The following is a 19,950-nucleotide window of genomic DNA, read 5'->3' as shown; positions in this document are numbered from 1 at the left end:
TATTTTTAGCTCTGAACATAAATACAAAATGCCAATAATTTCACCTAAGTTTGTTTTTGATTTATTTATCTGTTACTAGTAGCAGATTTGACAATAGATTCTTTTTCTCTTCCATTAATTATTTAGTTTTTTCACATTTCAAACTTTTAGTTGTTGCTATAAACCCCAATTTAAAATACTCATAAGAATAGAGTTAAAAAAAGGATGAATTCAATATTTAAGATCAATGGAATGCAAAGGTTACTCTGAGTTGTTGAAACATAAATAATTACACTATTTAGAACTGCTTACTTCACATGAACAATGCAATGAGGTTCCATGCTTAAAATTCAAGACATAAAATGTGAATTTCTTTTGTAATAAATGCATCATATATTGTTAGTGAAGGTCTTCTAAGATAAAGCTGGATTGTTACAATTTTGATATTATTATAACCCCCATATCACTTAATTATATATATATATATATATATAATTCTGATGGATATATATACATATATATATATATATATATATATAAAATTCTGATGGATAGGATTTCCATTCCTTACAAACAAGAAGGAGCTAGCTAAAGAGTGCCGGTAGCAGGCAGGTAGACGAGATTCATGCAACACATTCGGTCACGATGAGACAAACTCACATGGCATAATGCAATCATGAGCCATACCAAGTGAACTCAATGAATACATTAGGTACTAATGGTTTTTTTTTTTTTTTTTTTTTTTTTTTTTTTAAAGATCTTTTGCAAAGGTCGCTCTCACGGTACCTATGTGGATCACAATCATTATCGCTCTCATTATCCTCAGTTGCCCATTTTTATATTGATGATGTAAAAATCATCAGTAGTCGTCCAGATGAAGTTGAATCCTCGTCACTGTATCTGCAAATGTAGCGTAAGTCCTTCCTTAGGTGGTCACCAGTGTGATGCCTACCACAACGCCTCCGATGCCAAAGTCAGTGCATAAAAGCTTTTAGGGAAATAAGAAAGTTTTGAATATCAAAATTACCTCTGCTTGTGTATTATGGGTGTGTATATATAGTTTCGTAGTTTCTAGCCGTTGGGGCTTTAATTGTGGCTTTAGTGCTCCTTCTGTAATGCCTTAGGACTTGTTAATGCGGGTTTTGAAGAACTACCAATGGTTTGATAGCTAATTGGTAACGGTCCAAGGCATTAAAGCTTCTCATTAATGGTTTGCTTTTCCTTGTCCATGCCGTGGTTAGGTAGACGGAGGTATTTGATGAGGTCGTTTGGGCAAGAGAGTTCGTTGATCCCATCATATATGAATCTATTTTTTTTTCATCTATTTCTCATAAATTGTGAATAATAGACTACAAGTGGCATATGGATATGGATTTCACGTTTTGTTATTTGTCCTAGGCCGTAGTGATATCCTTTTGTTTTGTTTTGGTTTTTTTTTTTTTTTTTTTTTTTTTTTTTTTTTTTTTGTTGTTGTTGTTGTTGTTGTTGGTAGCAAGCTGGTTGATTATAACCACACCCAGTAGAATAATCACGAACATGTTTTTGTTACAGCAAAAATAATCACGATCACTAGTTCTTGAGAAAAGGGAGGTAACGAAGCCTATAAATTGGGTCATCTACTAGTCTCCCTCAACATAATCAGCTCAAACTCACAGAGCAACCCACTTTCACAGAGAGAGAGAGAGAGAGAGATGGAAGTTGTTTAAGTGCTCCACATGAATGAAGGAATAGGAGAAATAAGTTATGCAAACAACTCCCTGATTCAGGTAAACTTAATTAATTAGCAACCCACTCCCATGAATATTTACAAACTACATACTAGTGGTACTAGTAGATGATTCTACAACTTAATTGATTGCTCAAGTCAAGCCAATGGCATGATAAAAAAAATAAGCATTTTGTGTGCCATATATTATTATAAATTATACTAGGAAAAATTAGGATACTTCGAAAATTTGAATCTAGGATAGTAGGTCATTATTATGGTAATTATTAAGGACAAAATTTAACTAAAAAATTGGTTGTACCCTTAGACTATAACCTTACTCAATAAAATAAACATTACTACATATCTTGAAAATCTAACCATTTAATTGCATGTTCTTTATGCTCTTAATACACATGTCAAATTTTGTGTCAATCGGTGTTGATACCCACTTTGGCAAAGAGGCCAATAGCAGGAAAAGAGTTAGTAAATTGAGAAGAAAACTATTAAGCCCGAATGGCAGGAATAATGGATCATAGGCCTAGAAAATAATAAATGGGCCTCAAAGAAAGCAAGCAAGCCTAAAGAAGCCCAAAGAAAAGAAGTAGGAAACTCATGGGCATTATATGAGATAGAAAGCAAACAAGAATGGGCCAAAGAAGCCCGAAGTAATGAATTAAGTGAGTAAGGGGTTGATGGAAAGCCCATGAACCCCAAAAGTAAAGGATATGGTAATTTGGGTTGGGGAAGCCCAAAAGACTTAGCAAAAGCCCATGGGAGTAAAATGGGTTGAGGATGCCTAAGAAAAGGAAACGGGCCGAGGATGCCCAAGGAAAGGAAATGGGCTGAGGACGCCCAAAAGAATGAGATGGGCCAAGGAAGTCCAAAAGCAATGGAATGGGTTAAGGAAGCCCAAAATAGTATGAATACTGATAACACTAGGCCACAGGAATTAAGCGAAGGGAAAGTATACAGTAGGCCTAAAAGGAGCTCAGCAAGCATGGGTCATATAATAACACAACAGGAATGACAGAATGGCATGGCAGAAGTGCTAGCAGACCTAAGAAAGGGGCAAAGGATGGATTAGAGAAGGAATAAGCTACAATCAAGTAAGGCCTAGCCTAAGAAGGAAGTAAGACATAAAGAACAAAGGCTCAGGGAAACATTCACGCCACAAGAGGTCAGGAACAAGCAACAGAATGTACAGACAAGCCTTCAAGTCATGGAAACGCATGAGTAGCAGACAAGCCATGGACACACATGGAAGTGGAGTACGCACAAGGCTCAAGCACCACCAACCTGTACCCAGCCAATACAGGAAGTGGTGGGCCATGGGTTAGAGGTAAGAGGGGGTATGGTCTAGCGGTGGGGAGAAGGGGAGAGTCTATTCTAGGGTTCCTGCTCAAACCCTTTTAGGGAAAATGTCCTGCTGGGATGACATACCACCCAAAAGAGGGAAATATGAGTTGGAATCACTAGGTGCATGCCATGAGGGATAGTGAGAGAGACCCTTATCTGGATGGGAATGCTATGGTGAGTAAGCAAACAAAATAAGACTCTTTATCTGGTAATGGGATGTGGCACAGCCAACACAAGTAAGTGGTGGTGGCTGAGTAGCTGACAGACTAGTAGGTGGTCTGGAAGGACACCCACACCTAGAAAAAATCGATTAAGGGGTAAAATAGTGAAAACCCTTCACGGTAGGCAATGTAAAAGGGCCTTCCGCCGTGTACAAGAAAAACAACGACAAGAGGAACGAAACAACAGGAGAGAAAAGTAAGAGTGAACATAACATCCCTACAAGGGAATAAGAAAAAGAGAGAAAATGGAGAAGAAAACTTAGAAAGAAAAAAGGAGTTAGAAAGAAACAACAAAGAGTAGGCAAGAGTGTGATGGTAGACATGCACCAATAGACTAATTCCTTCTCTCCCTCAAAAAGCCTACCCTCTATTAAGGATGAAGGAATTTGCTCATAAGCTATTTAGGCCCATTCTCTCAAAGTGGGTAATTTCCATGGCAGGATTTCCTTGTGAGGTTACCCACATTGAAGAAGTGGTTCCCTTAATTCTTGGACTTAACTCTGTAAAACAATCAAGCATAGTAGACTAACCATTTCTTTTTTCGTTTTATTGATTAAACATTGGTGTTATTTCTCTCTTATTATTATCATCATCTTATTTATATTGCATTTATATTGCTGCATTGCTTTACCTTCTATTTCATTCAATACTTTCTGCTTTTTGGCTGGCAATAAACATACTTCCTTTTATTGTTGTTATATTATATATGCCTGCCATAACCCTTTTGTAACAATTTCTTCTGCCGTGGGGATGTCACCAAAGTTTTAGTACAGGGGCCTCAGTTTTCACACAAGTCGGTTTGGGGTGTGTTGTAGCCAAGCCAGTCTTGACTCTCCTACACAGAACATTTGGGCCTTAGCGTAGCAGGAGGCAGCCTAGCCCGCAGTTGCAAAAAAGGCCCACCCAATCAGATATTATTTACTATATGATCTATAAGTTTATATTTTAAGTATAATTTTAAACTACAAAAACTTGTAATTTAAACAATTTATTGATGACATAGCTATTATTCTTTAATTTTTTAGAAATTTTGCAAGTATAGAAGATATAAAAAGAAAATGTAATCCAATGGTGGATTTGTCAAAATTCACCTCCAATAAAAATATATTGAGTAAGGTCTACCACCAATTTTGTAGCTTAAGGCTACCACCAATTTTGTAGCTAAACTTTGTCAAATTATTAAATATTTTTAGAATACATGTGCATTTCATATCAATAAAAGTAAATCACATATTTTTTAATGACTTTTTAAGATATGTTTTTTTTTCCTAACTTATTTCTAATTTTTTATTGGTGTACGTAGGGTACCACATTACTTTTAGGAATACCTACCCAGCACACCCACAAGAAAACACATGGCATCACTCATAAGCAATATCACCTAGTCTACTTTCACCGTCTTCCCCTATGCATGCAATTTCTAATTTTGACGTAAAAATTTTTATATGTATGCTTTTATTTTTGTCTACTTTTGTGGAAGAGGAGGAAAAACAAAAGAATAATATACCTTAGACTTAATATGTGCACATAATTTTTACACCAAGTTCATCTCTATCTTGCAATTACCACGTTTAATTTGTATTTTATTATTTTTATGATAAAATTTGTTAGGAACATATTTTATGTAATTAGCTAATCTTTTGACAAAATGCACTTTACTTGTGATTGGGTAGATCTAGGATGGGTTTAGTACTTCAAGAAATATGTTGTTCAAGCTAAGTATTAAAGTCATGAAGATTGGACCAAGAAACAAGTGAAGAAAAGATGTTCATTAAAACTCGACAGATACTACGACAGAAGCTCGACAGAAATAGTATCTATCGAGACTTAATGAAGTAAGCTCGACAAAAGCTCGACAGAAACAGTATCTATCGAGACTTAATGAAGTAAGCTCGACAGAAGCTGAATCTGTTGAGATCTACGAAATCAAAATTTCCAAATCTGATTTTTAGCTCATGCTGACATGTATGTGTAGGGTTTATTTTCTTACAACCCTAGACATATATAAGGCTTATTTTAAAGGCTGTTATACATAGAGAACACATGCAGAATGTGACCTAGTACCTTATTCTCTCTGCAAGAAGTTATTGCGTCTTTTGCGCCTTAGGGTTTTGTAACCAAGTACTTCTTGATCTTCATTGTTGATGAAGTGAATAACTTTGCAGCCAACAACATCTTCAAGTTACTGGAGTTAGTCACGTACTGGGAGCCATGCATCTTTGGTTAGTCACGTACTGGGATCCATGCAAAAGGGTGGCATTCATATATTAAAGAGTTCAGAGGTTCTGAAGCAGTAGAAGGTGCCTACTGTAAGTTCATCTATAGGAATTGTAGAGTCTAGGGACAAAGGTTTTGTACTAGATCTGAAACTTCTCTGTACTATAGTGAATTGCTTTTTTGGAAGGTTTCCCCCTAGATTTTTTTACTGTGAATTAGTTTGTTTTATTGGTTTTCCTAGGTCATCATATCTTGTCTTATTTACTATTCTGCTATACATGATATTAACATGATATTGATGTTTGTTTGTTTTAACAAGGCTTACTAATAATAAATATAATTAATAACTTTAGTTTAAAACTTGTTAATTCTATTAACCGGGGTCTAAATTTCCCAACAAGTGGTATCAGAGCGGGTACACTCTGATTGGATTAATTTCCTGAGTGTGATCCTTGACCCCGTGATGTCATAAATCGTGGACAATCTCTTTTGATTCCTCCTTTATTTTATGGCACTAATTATGCGTACTGGAAAATTCATATGAAAGTTTTTTTGCAGGCTCTAGGCGAAAAAGTATGGCAAGCTGTTGAAGTTGGCTAGATTAAGTCAAAGGAAGCGTCGGTGGATTGGGATGAAGCAACAATCGAAGCAGCAAATTTCAACAGTAGGGCCTTGAATGCTTTGTTTAGTGGGGTGACCAATGAGGAATTCTAGAAAATATCATCCACGGAAGTTGCCAAGGAAGCATGGACCATTCTTGAGACAACCTATGAAGGTACCAAGGCAGTAAAGACTGTGAAGTTTCAAAAACTCAATAGTAGTTTTGAAGAAATAAGGATTGAGGAGGATGATACCTTTGATGAGTTTATGCTAAACTCAAGGATATTGTGAATTCTGCCTTCAACCTTGGACAATCTATAGCAGAATCCAAATTTTTCAAGAAAATTCTTAGGTCCTTACTTGAAAGATTCCATGCCAAGATCACTACCATTGAAGAAGTGAAGGACATTGATCAAATTCCTTTGACTGAGTTTGTAGGGAACCTTCAAACCTATGTGATGGGATTAGGTTTAATGGGAAAAGGTGGAAAGAGTAGAAACTTGGCTCTTAAGGGTATAGAGGAAGAGATTGATGACTCTGAAGATGAAGATAAAAGCAAAGATGAAGATGAAGATGAGGATGAGGATGAGGATCTAACCTTCATAGCTAATTAGATTATCAAGCTTCTTCAATATGGGAAAAAGGATAAGGACAAACCTCCTAGAAAATCTAAATCCTCTAGGAAGGGCAAGAATGAGAAACCCTTCATCTAGTGCTATGAGTGCAAAGGTTTTGGTCATATGAGGATAAAGTGCCCAAACTATCTTATGAAGGAAAAGTCCAAAAAGTCAAAAGATAAAGGGTTGGTTGCTACCTAGAGTGATACTGAGAATGACTCTTCTGATGAGTATGTAGATGAATGTGGTCACTTTATGGCTTTCGCTTACACAACCAATAAGGTGATTGTGGAGATTGATAGTGACAGTAAGGATTCTTCTGATGATGAAATACCCAAGAAGTTGACCCTCCAAAAAGCCTATGATAAACTATGCACTGAATTTATAAATCTGAAAAGACTTCTCATCTTTGTAGAAAAGAGCTTAATAAGGTAAAAATTGAAAAGGATGAACTGTTAATCAAGCTAGGTGAGACTATAAGGTTAGTTGAGACTCTTGTTGTGGAGAATACCTCATTAGAAGAGAAGGTCAAGAATCTCTAGGTTGAGCTTAGTCAAGCTAGAACTCAAATAGAGAGGATGTCTAGTACAAAGCTTGATGAGGTATTGAGTGCTCAAAAGCCTAGTTCTGATAAGATTGGCTTAGGATACGTTGTTTCCTCCGGCCTCTCCTCTTCCATGGCTTTTGGATCAAAGACTATCTTTATGCCCAAATCTGAGAAAGGTGATAAAGGTATGAAATCCAAAACCGATTTGGCTAATTCTAAATCCTTTGTTAGACCTCATATTTGTCACCATTCTGATGTTTACGGACACATTCCTTCTAATTGCTTTAAGTTGTATCCGTAAAAGTAAGTGTCCAAACGGTCACAGGTTTTCTCTCAAAAAACTACACCTTTATTTGGAGAGTTATTAAAAGTTATGAGCTTTTCAACTCAATTTCAGGAGAATTCTAATTCTTCTATGTCCTTTAGTAGACATACTCGGACACGTGCCTTTTCATCTTCACAGCCAAAGACTCGTGCTGTGTGGGTGATAAAGGAGCTTAAGACTTAATTGTCTTTTTTGTTATCCTCTGCTTTAATTCTTTCTATTTAAAGTAGGTGAAAATGCACTTTTGGTCCCTACATTTTGGGTCATTTCTCAATTTGGTCCCTAAACTGATTTTACTCCTAGGTCAGTCCTTGATTTTTTAAACTCGTTTTTAAAATGGTCCCTACCGTCAACCTGATAACAGAAAAATCTGAGGTGACAAACGAGGTGCATAGATGGCATGTTAGATGCTGATGTGGCTAATAAAATAACATCAATAAATACCACGTCAGCATCCATGTCAGCATTTTAATGACAAGTCAGCATTTTAATTAATAAAAAAATTAAAAAATTAAAAAAAATTAAAATAATTTAAAAAAAATTAAACTGAAAAAGTTCAAAATCAAAAACAAAAAAAGAAAAAACTTTTTTAGAAGAACATTGTTCTTCTTCTTCCCCAGGACATGAACTTCATGTTTCATGTTCTTCCCCAAATCAAACCCATAAACATGATATCAGTACTCAAAACCGTATATTAATAACAATCTCCCAATCTCTCTCTATACATCACTACTCAAAACCGTGGAAGAGGAGATAGTCGGGGCAGAAAGAGAAGAAGTCGAAGAGTCGTCATCGGAGATAACGCAGTTGACTCGAACGATGACGTTGTCGACTTGAGGGGCAAGAGAGTGGAAGTGGCACGAAACGACGCAGCACCGACCCAAGGCTTTAACATCGCCGATCCTGTTGAAGATCAGAAGGAGGATAGAGTCGGGAAGACGGCCGAAGTGGTTAATGTGGAATTACGGCTCTGAAAACGTCAGATTTGACATTGTGAAAAAACGTAGGCTGGTTTGTGATCTGAATTCGTTAGTAGAGGAAGTGGGTTTGGTGTAGATCTGGGAAATTATAAGCCACGTGTTTCTGTTTCTGCTTTACTTTCAAATTAAGATAAAGGTTTGTTCAAAGCTTTTTTGTTTTATATATATACATATTTGTTAGAAACAGAAATAGAACAAAACTCTTTTTTCGATTCGCAGAGATTTGGAGTTTGAAAGATGTGAGCTAGGAATTGGAAATGGCGGTGGAGAATGGGGATTTATTATTAATAAATCCAAGAAATTAGTTGGGTTTGATTTACTAGAGGTTTATGGGTTTGATTTCTTGGATTTATTGGGTTTGATTTTTGGATGTTTGTGGGTTTGATTTCTTAGATTTATTGGGTGGTTTACGAGTTTGATTTCTTGGATTTATTAGGTTTGATTTATTGGATGTTTATGGGTTTGATTTCTTTGCTTTATTGGGTTTGATCTGGGGAAGAACATGAAGCATGAAGTTCATGTCCTGGGGAAGAAGAAGACCAATGTTATTCTGAAAAAGTTTTTTTTTTTTTTTTTTGAATTTTTTTAGCTTAATTTAAAATTTTATTTTTTTATTAATTAAAATGCTGACTTGTCATTAAAATGCCAACATGGATGCTTACGTGGTATTTATTGATGTTATTTTACTAGCCACATCAGCATCTAGCATGCCACCTATGCACTCCGTTTGCCACCTCAGATTTTTCTTTTACAGGGTTGACAGCAGGGACCATTTTAAAAACGATTTTAAAAAATCAAGGACTGACCTAGGAGCAAAATCAGTTTAAGGATCAAATTGAGAAATGACCTAAAATGTAAGGACCAAAAGTGCATTTTCTCTTTTAAAGTATGACTCTCTTTGCTTAATTTCTTATCTGCTTTTGGAATCATGCTTTTTTGTTTGCATCTATCTTCATTCTTTCATATTGTTTGTTTGTTTTTATTTGGTTGTTTAGTTTTTTTTTTTTTTTTTTTGGTTTTCAAAATAAATAAATAAAAATAAGAAAAATACAAAAACAGTGTGTGTTTGTGTACATTGTTATTTGTTTACCTTGGATGGCCATTAAAACAAAGTTTTCTAAACTTTGTATCTCTTGTAGCTTAGATGAGTATCTCAATGCACAACTAAGCAAGTGAGCTTTGTGGCTCGTGTTTGTGATGAGTACGATTAAGTAATCTCTTATACTTAACACTCATATTACTCTTTTTGACGGGAAGGACTAAAAAAAACTAAGAGAAATGCATAAATAACCATATCACCACTAAAGCCCGCCAATCATGTATAACATATGTATGCTTTGGCATAACAAAATTGTGATGTTTAAGCTTACATAATTGGGTATTTCTTTTCTCTCCCTTATATGCCCATGCATGATATGCTCAAAAAGAAAAATATGCAAAGAAAAACAAAAACAAAAAGAATCAAAATGCTTTTAAATATGATTGCAAGCGTGTTTCTAGGAGATGTGGGAGTTATAGGATGTACCTCGAAGGTGATAGTCCCCATTAAGCAATTATGATTGTGTGTAAGTATATTTGATTTTCTCATATCTCAAATTGTCATAATATGAGACACTTATGCACTCTTTCTATGTTTTCACACATAGCACGCAAATTCTTTGCTACTTTTGATACATGTGCAAGTACAATGTGATTTGACCATTACAATGTGATTTGGCCATCACAATGAATACATGTGTTAATGTATGCTCACTTAACTGTCATAACTTGTTTTTGAAATATAAAATTGGTTAAACTTGTTTAGTATATGTGTATGTTTTGGATTTTTGAATGCTTTGCATACATGTTGAGAGATGTTTTGAGAGCTTAATATGTTGATTGGATCTTTGTTTGAGTAGCTTGCTTGTTGTATTAATCTCTATGTATTTTTTTCTTTTTGAAAAACCTATTTTCTTCAAGCTCGACAGCTTCTCAACAGATCCTCGACAAATTCGCTTTTATCAAGCCCCTCTTTCTTCTTTTCTCAACATAAGTTAACGCAATTTTCATCCATCGAGATTTCTAGAATTCTTCTCGATAGAATCTCGACAGCTTCTTCGATCCATCGAGAAACATTTTGTCTGGCTGATAGATCCTTAACAAATTCTCGATCCATAGAGGTTGGCTTCTACTCAGATAGCAGCTCGACAGCTTCTCGATCTATTAAGACCCTCTTGCATGCATTGTTTTTCACATGTTTTGCATCTTTCTATTATCTTGTCATTCATAACATCTTGTTTCATTACATTCATGCATTTTTATGGATTCTGAAAGTTCAAAAACGTGTACAAAAAACACTTTTGAACGTTTAGACCCCCAAAAACCAAATTAATCAACACACGCAATATGTTAAACAACTAGTGTGCGGAAACTTAACATATGCTATAACATGGTATTGATTAAACAACTATCTAAGCCACAACAAAATAAACCACAGCAGATAATGTAAAGGCAGAGATAGAGAGGAAGGAAGATGCAAACACAGCGATAACACCAGATATGTTATCGAAGAGGAAACCGAAGACCTCGGCGAAAAACCTCTCCGCCGCCCTCCAAGCGGTAATCAATCCACTAGAAAATACAGTTGGGATACAAGGACAGCAATAGACCCTCCAAGCCTAATCTACCCAATGCACCTAAGCCCTCCAAGCTTCTTGCTCCAATGAGGTTGCGCCGAACCTTTTTCTTTTCTAGCTTTCCGGATTCCGCTACTACACCGTAGCATCAACCAATGAATATTGGCTCCTTCCTAACTGCTTCCCAGAACTCCAAACGACTGTCTCACAGAGATGATAATGGTGAGAACCAGGTTTGGTATAATGGCCTCTCAAGGATTTGACAATGGAGAGGAAGAGAGTGAGGGATTTTGATGAGACTCTAAGGTAGAGATTGTGGGTAAAACAATCTGGTTTTTCTTTAGGGTTTCTCTCTCAAAATTCTCTCTGGAAGCTCTCTTTCAATCGTGGGTTAAAAGGGTATTTATACTGAAGAGGAGTGGAATGCGAAACGTCAGGTTTTTCCAAAACAGGGGTGGCTCGCGGCTTGACCTCGCGGCTTGACTAAGTCGCGAGTTCCAGTCGCGAGATAACCGTATGGCCAGTTGTTCCTGTTTTGTCCTGTAGTGCTCCAGCTAGCATGACTGTTCATCTTCCAGCATGCTTGGCACGTGTGCAGATTCTGGCGGGTTGAAGCCGCGAGTCCAGCCGCGACACTCTGTTTTCTTGCACACTCTTGAGCAATCTTCACACTATCTCACTCACTACCCTTACAACAATCCCACCTAAATACAGGGTTACTAAATGCTGAATTACAAGCAAATTTGGCACGGAATAAAGCCAATTAGATGGTTGAATAAATTCAACCTTACAGATTCCTTTTGCCCCCTTAATCTCTTTGATCATCTTTATGTTTCTCGGGTGAAGTTTTATAGCTTCTTGTACCCTTTGTCAATCATGACAAAAAAGGGGAGAAAATGTGGTTTCTTTTTCAATATTCTACATGTTAGGGGGAGAAATACATGCCTTTGTAAGGGAGAGTTGTATTTCATCTTGTTAGGGGGAGTGTTTACCTCTTTTGTTGTTATAGAAGGTTCTTTTAGCTTCTTGTACACTGGTCTTGTGACCATTTTTACATACATTGTGCTTATCTTTGAGATATATATATATATATATATATATATGATGATGTATGTTTCTTCACCTACCTCTACATGTGTTGTTTCTTTTCTATCTTTATACACATGTTTCTTTATGTACGCAATCTTTATTTCTGTTTCACACATGATGCCTTGATGAGTTTTGTTAAAGTGCTTCAGAAAGATAGGTTGTGAAAGTCTACCGTGCCATGAACTCTTTTCTTGCAAAGTTTTTCAAGAGTTTGTAGTAGGGTTAGATTTGTTTTGTAATCCAACAAGTGGTTATGAGTCTAATGATTTAACAATTCTCTTATAATTCATTTGTTTGTTGTGGTTTTGTCATAGATTGCCAAATGAGGAGATTTTTAGGGGCATATTTTATATAATTGGCTAAACCTTTGACAAAATGCACTTTACTTATAATTGGGTAGATCTAGGATGAGTTTAGTACTTCAAGAAACATATTGTTCAAGCCAAGTATTAAAGCCATGAAGATTGGATCAAGAAACAAGTGAAGAAAAACTGTTCATTAAAACTCGACAGATACCACGACAAAATCTCGACATAAATAGTATCTATTGAGACTTAATGAAGTAAGCTCGACAAAAGCTCGACAGAAGCTGAATCTATCAAGATCTACGAAATCAGAATTTCCAAATCTAATTTTCAGCTCATGCTGACATGTATGTATAGGGTTTCTTTTCTTACAATCCTAAACATATATAAGGCTTATTTTAAAGGCCGTTATACATAGAGAACACATGTAGAAAGTGACCTAGTGCCTTATTCTCTCTGCAAGAAGTTACTGTGTCTTTTGCACCTTAGGGTTTGTAACCAAGTACTTTTTTTATCTTCATTATTGATGAAGTGAAGAACTTTGCAGCCAACAACATCTTCAAGTTGCTGGAGTTAGTCACGTACTGGAAGTCGTGCATCTTTGGTTAGTTACGTATTGGTATCCATGCAAAAGGGTGGCGTTCATATATTGAAGAATTCAGAGGTTCTGAAGTGGTAGAAGGTTTCTACTGTAAATTCATCTACAGGGATTGTAGAGTCTAAGGACAAAAGTTTTATACTAGATTTGAAACTTCTCTTTACTATAGTGAATTGCTTTTCGGGAAGGTTTCCCCCTAGGTTTTTTTACTGTGAAATTAGTTTGTTTCATTAGTTTTCTTAGGTCATCATATCTTGTCTTATTTACTATTCCGCTGTGTATGATATTGACGTGATATTGATGTTTGTTTTTTTTAACAAGGTTTATTCATAATAAATCTAATTAACAACTTGGGTTTAAAACTTATTAATTCTATCAACTGAGGTCTAAATTTCCCAACAAAATTCATTGATGAAGGTCAATTATTTGCAATGTATGTACATAATGTACATTACAACTCATTCAAATTCTTTACTTGGACTTTTTACAGAAAACAGTAATATCTATGACCAAACCCATCGCAGAGGAAGCTATAACCAATCTCTACTGCAGCACTTTGCCAAGGAGCCTAGCCATTGCAGACTTGGGTTGTTCTTCTGGACCAAATACTTTATTTGTGGTTTCTGAACTTATTAAGGAAGTGGACAAGTTTGGCCAAAAGCTTGGCCATGAATCACCTGAATATCAAGTGTTTTTGAATGATCTTCCAGGGAATGACTTTAATACCATTTTCAAGTCATTACCAAGCTTTCAGAAAGAAATGAGCTATCAACTAGGGCCTGGTGCTGGTCCATGTTTGTTTTCAGGAACTCCTGGTTCCTTCTATGGCAGGCTTTTTCCAAGCAATAGTCTGCATTTTGTCCATTCTTCTTTTAGTCTCCACTGGTTGTCTCAGGTAACTTATTCTTTAAACACAAAAGGATTAATGTGATTAATTATATCCATAATCAAGTGATATGTGGTTAAATCTCACTTCTATTAGAAGTGATTATACAATACACCTACTATTGTGTAAGAGGAGGAAATACAACATTATTGTACTATTGAATTGTTGTTACAATTTTCCTTATCTTAGACTAGTGAGGGATCCGGGATTTTAGTTTTGGGAGATCAAAGTATGAACTATGAATCATTTTTTTAAAAAGAAAAAAATTTAATAAAAAATACTAAAATTCAAGACTAAATATACTATGAAAAATCAAAGTTATATCTTTTCAATTAAGAAAAAGGAAAAAGCATGAAACCTCATTGCTAACGTGAAGAGAGTAATTTATATTTCAACCACACAAATATGACCTTTGCATTACATTAACCTTAAATATATATTGGAACACAAGATTTATTTATTTATTTATTTTTTTGGTGAGGCCACTTGATAACTATTTGCATGCCATTAACACTTGATAGCTTTTTTAGGTCACTTGAGATAGGTATTAACATTTGCATTCCATTACATATAATTAAAAATGTATATTAAATTCTTTATAATGAAATATGTGTATTATAAAAACTATATATATTAAACTTGAAAAATTGTGTCAATGTTTAACAAAAGATTTGATATTTTTAACCTATGTCTTTAATAAAAAATCATTTAAGCAATAGACAATATGCAATTGTAGGGGTAAGGGCCCAAAATCATATATTGAGCTTTGGGCTTCTCCAGGACAATTGACAAGTCCGAGGAGAGGTAAATAGTTGTTAAAGGATCCCCATTTAATGTCTCATAAGTAGGGAATGAACGGAAGATGATCCGAGGAGGAATACCTCATCGGATGCGACGAATGTAGCTTAGGTGTGTACTCTAACAATTAGAGGGACCCTCCAAAAGGCTCTAGCGATAGGAATGTGGCTCATAAACATACGAGGAAGAAGGAAACACAAAATATCTAAGGAAAAGCTGCTACTATCGCATTAAATGTATTGTAGCTACTTTTCTAGCCACATTTATGTGAAGAAAACCTCTGAACAGTGCTGCCTTGGCTACCACAACTCACAGAAGGCTGAAAGGGGTGTTTGATGGGACGGGCACTCAAGTAGGGACTCAAATGATCAACAAGTGTAAGATCAAGATGGCCCAAAAGGGGCTATATAATATGAGAGACCCTCCATGAGAAGGGGATAAAAAAAGAGAGTAAAAAATAGTATAGCAATCTAAATCATTATGATATTCAAGAGTGATCATTATATATAGGTTTAACCTTCTTGAAATGAAAGTTTATTGATATGAGCATCCTTTATTTGTGTTTGATTGTCATGCAATTCAATACTAGCCATTGTCCAACTGATTAGGACCTAGTTCTTTGACTCATTCTCTATAAATTCATTATATTGGGCTCATTGGACCAAGACTCCATGCATTTTGGGCTTGGGCCCCAAATTGTGACCCAACAGGAATAATTTAAATAATTGATATATAAAACTTGTCACTAATGGAATTGTGACTCGATCTATTTAAATGAATATAAATATCCTCAAATTTTCTTATAAAAACCATTTTTTAAAGAAAATAATAAAAATTTTAAATGCTTAAATTTTAATTAAGATTTAAGATGTCATAAGCTTAGTTATTTTGCTCATTCATATTCATAAGCATATGTGCTTAAAATTTTATATATAATTAGTTTTTTTTTTTTAAAGAATACATACGTATAATTTTTATTTTAAGGGGCTACACCTACATACTTAATATTTCTAAAAAATTTTAGACCTAACATGGCTTTGCCATTGCCTACAAGTGGATTGAGTTATTGCAACAAAAGTGTTGTTTTAATGTTAACTGATCCATGCTGATCCATGCAATGATAAATTGATATGGGTTCACACTCAATTTGCATCACATTAAAAGACACATTAATAAATATTTATCTTATTGTACATTAGGTTCCGGAAAGGTCGGATAATAACAAAGGAAACATTTACATGGCATCTACAAGCCCTCCATGTGTACTTAAAGCGTATTACAAGCAATTCCAAAGAGATTTTTCAATATTTTTGAAGTGTCGTGCAGAGGAGTTGGTGGCTGGAGGGAGAATAGTATTAACACTGTTGCGAAGAAGAAGCGAAGATCCATCTAGCAAAGAATGCTGTTACGGCTGGGAGCTTATGGCTATGGCACTCAATGACACGGTCTCAGAGGTAACATTAACATATGCTACTATAAATCCAACTCTAGCTAGTAAATGATGGAAATGTTATTATTAGTTGCACTTAATTATGATTGGTAAACATATAACTAATTATTTCCTAAATTTTGATTACCTAATCTAAAATTTGATAAATTGATTGAAACTAAATAACAAAATTAGATTCTTCTAAGCAAAACAGATCATTCACCTTCAATAAAATATGCTTCATAATAAATATAATATATAATTAATCTTGCCAAGAATCTTGTAACTTAACTGATTGGCACCTTTTGCAACATAGACATCCCAGATTCAAATCTACACTTTCCCAACTATCAAATTATCACAAAAAAAAAAAAAAAAAAAAAAAAAACATATGATTGATTTTCAAAAAATATGTTTTAGACCAATAGGAGCTTCTTAACCATGAACTAACAAGCGATTGACTACTAACTAGCTATCTTTTTTTTTTTTTTTTTTTTTTTTTTTCTTTTTCCTTATAACAAGTGAGAGATGAGGGATTGAAAAACAGGGTTTTCTCAATGGGATCAGACAATACTAATGACCCATATGGCTACTAACAAATGATCTTGGATTAAGATCTGACGCAAAGATGGGAGATTCAAACACATCTTTTCCCAATGGGATCAAACAGTACTCACAAGTATCTTGGCTACTAATTAACAAATGATCTTGTTTTGAGATCCAGTGCTAGACCTCTCACCCCTTTCATGAAAATTTCTTCACCTCATCCTTCTACATTTTGTTTTTTCTTTTTATTCAAAGGCTAAAATTAAAAGTTAACTTTTTAACTTTTAATCTCATTCCTTTAAAAATATTACACTCGGTGCAATTATACCCTAGCAAATTTTGATTTATTGCGTCCAATCTTAATCAAATGATATTTCTTCTTAACGATCAATATATTTTGATATATTATAAGTAAAAAAAAGGGCCTTGGATTGAGATCTAGGTATTGCACCTAGTGCAATACGCCTCATCCCTTTCATAATATTTTTCACTTAATTTTGATTATTTACCCTTCACCTTTTTGCACCTTTTTCCTTGTTTAATGATTGAGATTAAAATTTAATTTTTTAACTTTTAATCACAACCTTTAAAACTATTGTATCCGGTGTAATTCCCAAGCAAATTTGATATATTGCTCTAGATCTTAATCCCATGATCGATCGTTTTTTTTATCCTTATATTTTGATATATTAATTATAAGTGATAGACCAAAAACGAATTGACCCCCTTGTGATTAATTAGCCATGTTTATTAATTAATCAAACTAGTCGCTAACTCGTGCGATGCACGGGATAATTAAACAAAATGTATACACATTCACTTTTATTGGTACAATCATTTGAAAACAATTTTAACTAATACCCAAATGTAAGAGACACATTGACTTACTATTTAAAGTAGCCTTCTGAAGAATTTACACATATTGTGCAACTGAGCCTTAATTTCTCATCAACGGTTAGAAATATAAATTGCAAATATATAAATAAAGACCATGACTTGAGAAGGACGCATTAAACTTCAAATTAGAGTAGTAATGTTACTTTCTCAATCTTTGCTCAGTTGTAATAATAATATAGAGGAAATTCAAAACATGGAAAGAAAATAAAAATTACAACAATTAATTCCATTATCTTTCATGCTATACTTTGTAATTGTACGGAATTAAGTCAACTCAATTTAAGTAGTTGTAATAAAATTGGCTTCTACTATTCTCTATTCTATAGAGATATGAACATGTTGGATTTCTCAAACAATTACTAGTATTGGAATAAAATGATTTATTATTGAAAATAAGAAACAATTAAGCTCATCTCTTAAAGATTTACCTCTTGTACTTGGTGTAAGGTTGAATTTATTCAACCATCTAATTGGCTTTATTCCGTGCCAAATTTGCTTGTAATTCAGCATTTAGTAACCCTGTATTTAGGTGGGTTTGTTGTAAGGGTAGTGAGTGAGATAGAGTGAAGACTGCTCAAGAGTGTGCAAGAAAACAGAGTGTCGCGGCTGGGACTCGCGGGTGGACTCGCGGCTGCAAGCCGCCAGAAGCTGCAAGCCGCCAGAAGCTGCACACGTGCCAAGCATGCTGGAAGATGAACAGTCATGCTAGCTGGAGCACTACAGGACAAAACAGGACAACTGGCCATACGGTTAACTCGCGACTGGATCTCGCGACTTAGTCAAGCCGCGAGGTCAAGCCGCGAGCCACCCCTGTTTTGTAAAATCCTGACGTTTCACATTCCTCTCCACTCTAGTATAAATACCCCTTTAACCCACGATTGAAAGAGAGCTTCCAGAGAGAATTTTGAGAGAGAAACCCTAAAGAAAAACAAAATTGTTTCACACACAATCCCTACCTTAGAGTCTCATCAAAATCCCTCACTCTCTTCCTCTCCATTGTCAAAACCTTGAGAGGCATTATACCAAACCTGGTTCTCACCATTATCATCTCTGTGAGACAGTCGTTTGGAGTTCTGGGAAGCAGTTAGGAAGGAGCCAATCTTCATTGGTTGATGCTACGGTGTAGTAGCGGAATCCGGAAAGCTAGAAAAGAAAAAGGTTCGGCGCAACCTCGTTGGAGCAAGAAGCTTGGAGGGCTTAGGTGCACTGGGTAGATTAGGCTTGGAGGGTCTATTGCTGTCCTTGTATCCCAACTGTATTTTCTAGTGGATTGATTACCGCTTGGAGGGCGGCGGAGAGGTTTTTCGCCGAGGTCTTCGGTTTCCTCTTCGATAACACATCGGGTGTTATCTTTGTGTTTGCATCTTCCTTCCTCTCTATCTCTGCCTTTATATTATCTGCTGTGATTTTATTATGTTATGGCTTAGATAGTTTTTATCCTATTTCACATTATAGCATATGTTAAGTTTCCGCACACTTGTTGTTTAACATATTGCTTGTGTTGGTTAAGTTAATTTTTGGGGGTCTAAACGTTCAAAAGTGTATTGGTACACGTTTTTGAACTTTCAATTGGTATCAGAGCGGGTACACTGCTGTTTGGTTTCATTACCATTTGTGTGATCCTTGACTCCCTTTTGAGATGGATAGGTCTCAATCCCTTAATGCACCTCCATATTTTGATGGAAGTAATTATGCGTTTTGGAAGGTTCGTATGAGAGCTTTTCTATGCTCTATTGATGAATCCGTGTGGGATGCTGTTGAGATTGGTTGGACCAAACCTGAGGCAGCCAAATCCACATGGGATAAGGCAGCACTTGCTGCATCTAATGCTAACAGTAAAGCACTAAATGCTATTTTCTGTGGTGTGTCTCCAGATGAATTTCACAGGATTTCTCACATTACCATTGCCAAAGATGCATGGGAGATTCTAGAAACAACTTATGAAGGCACGGAGAAAGTGAAAGACACCAAGTTACAAATGCTGACCACTCGGTTTGAGGAGCTTAAAATGAGTGAGGATGAGTCTTTTGACTCTTTCTATGGGAAGCTAAATGAGGTGGTTGTCAGTAAGTTTAACTTGGGGGAGAAAACGGAGGACTCAAGGATTGTAAGGAAGATCCTTCGATCACTGCCGGAAAGTTTTCGTGCTAAAGTGACAGCCATTGAAGAGAGCAAGGATCTTGACGACATCAAGGTACAGGAGCTGGTTGGTTCTCTACAGACTTATGAGATGTCGC

General features: G+C 35.5%; 1 pseudogene; it reads left to right on the top strand.

The window, feature by feature from the left end:
• Nucleotides 1–1,670: 1,670 nt before the first annotated feature.
• The window catches only part of LOC126689936 (S-adenosyl-L-methionine:benzoic acid/salicylic acid carboxyl methyltransferase 3-like), a 39,841-nt pseudogene continuing 21,561 nt past the window's right edge, over nucleotides 1,671–19,950 (top strand).

Source organism: Quercus robur, chromosome 6 (assembly GCF_932294415.1).
Source record: "Quercus robur chromosome 6, dhQueRobu3.1, whole genome shotgun sequence".
Taxonomy (NCBI): domain Eukaryota; kingdom Viridiplantae; phylum Streptophyta; class Magnoliopsida; order Fagales; family Fagaceae; genus Quercus; species Quercus robur.
The sequence above is the reverse complement of the archived record's forward strand: the minus strand, read 5'-3'. Positions and strand labels throughout refer to the sequence as shown.